The sequence below is a fragment of the Galeopterus variegatus genome, unplaced genomic scaffold, assembly GCF_000696425.1.
Source record: "Galeopterus variegatus unplaced genomic scaffold, G_variegatus-3.0.2 Scaffold10552, whole genome shotgun sequence".
Taxonomy (NCBI): domain Eukaryota; kingdom Metazoa; phylum Chordata; class Mammalia; order Dermoptera; family Cynocephalidae; genus Galeopterus; species Galeopterus variegatus.
The window spans coordinates 46,740-48,400 of NW_007736663.1; the positions used below are offsets into that span (position 1 = coordinate 46,740).

A 1,661-nucleotide genomic window follows, 5' to 3' on the forward strand; every position below is an offset into this window, starting at 1 on the left:
AAAAAACAAAAAAACCCCCCACCAGACCCCCCCCCCCCCATAAATACCTGCTTGTATCCACCCTGGGCATGACTTCTCCAACCTCATTCCCTTGCAGGCTGGGGAACCTGGCCTGAGAGGGGTTCCATTAAAGCTTGCCTCAAACCCTTTGCCTGGATCCTCTTGTTACTTACCACCACCGACTGGAACTGGCCAAAGTGTGTGGTCTCTAGTAAGATTTCTGAGATGTTAAAATTAGCTCACAGGGGGCTGGCTGGTTAGCTCAGCAGGTTAAAGCACAGTGTTATCGTACCAAGATCAAGGGTTCGGATCTCCGTACTCACCAGTCACCGAAAAAAACAAGAAAGAGAAAACTTAGCTCACAGACCTAAAAAAAGGAGAAAAAGAAAAATGCGCTCACAGACCTCCATTTTTACATTTTTACATTTTGACACCTAGGAACAATCTTGAAAGGAGAACCAACAAACTTATTGTTGACTGAAATTAAGGCTGTCAAGAGAGAAATAATTTTATAATGTTTATTTGGAGCCACATATGAGGATGGACCGGTAAACCCATCCAACGGATTCCAGGAAGTGCTCCGAAGTCTATTATAAGAGCCCTATAGACAGAAAAGGCTGGAGAAAGTTGAAATAAAGAGTAAAAAGCAGATTGGGCGCTTCTAAGTTACATTCCTTGTAAGGTGTGGACAGGGAGACAGAACAATAGGAGAATAACCTATTAGTGAACATCGGGTTACTTCAGGCTCTTTTGTGTAAGAATTAAAGCAGAGGAAACTTCATGATCCTATCTATTGAAGAAGTCAACTTGCCTGTGGGGAAATTGGCCATTATCTCTTTCTCCCAACCTCTTGGAAGGCCAGACTACAACCTAAGTGACATGGAACTTAGCAGGGGTGACTCCATTTTGATTTTCTTGTCTGGTCTGTTGAGGTCTAGTGCAGGAACTTAGTCCAAAACAATAGTCTCTGATAATTTTTATTTAACAACATGAAAAAAAAAAAAAAAGAAAAAGAAAAACCCAACTAGGTCAAAGTCACAGGTGCCCCTGAATTTGCAAATCAGATATTTACCCTACACAAAGAATCCTCCCATGGGAGGAACAGCAAAATTTCAGAGTGAAAAGGCTTGCTTTCTCTTAATGAAACTGTCTGGTGCTGTAGTCAGGTAACAACAATTACAGTCAAGGCAATTTAGTGATCCAAAGAGCAGAGGCTTTTTTCATGCAAAGCCCATATATACGCCCTGGTAAGAGCACCAGATTGACAAGCCAGTCCTATTGGCATGATTCTGCTAAAGGACAGGTTACAGAGCCAAGAAAAGGAATGACTCACCAAGGAAAAACTTGCCTTTTCTGAACTTTCTTGAGATTAGAGACCAAGTTCTCCTGGGTTGGCAGACACTGGCACAGAAGTTAGCACAGAACAGGTGTTGTGGGGAAAATAGGATAATTTAGTCAGGTTCCCTGGCTCAGGTCTGGTTGGGGGTCAAGCAGCCCCATTTCTCGTAAACAAGTTGTGTGTGGGTGGAGTTAGTACACATGTGCACCAATGTATCTTTTTAGTTTTGTTGCTATTGTGTTTTCTTCAGTTCGTGAAGAAGAGCTGGCTGGCAGAGCTTGCATCTAAAAATAGAGCATGTTTACTCTGCTGGCAGCTGCTC

The 1,661-nt window shown here is 42.7% G+C and overlaps 1 protein-coding gene across 1 annotated transcript in view; it reads right to left on the reverse strand.

Annotated features, from left to right (window-relative positions):
- Positions 1–1,408, reverse strand: part of RNASE10 (ribonuclease, RNase A family, 10 (non-active)) — a 15,064-nt gene extending 13,656 nt beyond the window's left edge. The window contains exon 1 of the mRNA XM_008594315.1: positions 1,334–1,408. The gene's annotated coding sequence lies outside the window, so the exon portion shown is untranslated. The remainder of the gene's footprint in view (positions 1–1,333) is intronic.
- Positions 1,409–1,661: the final 253 nt, after the last annotated feature.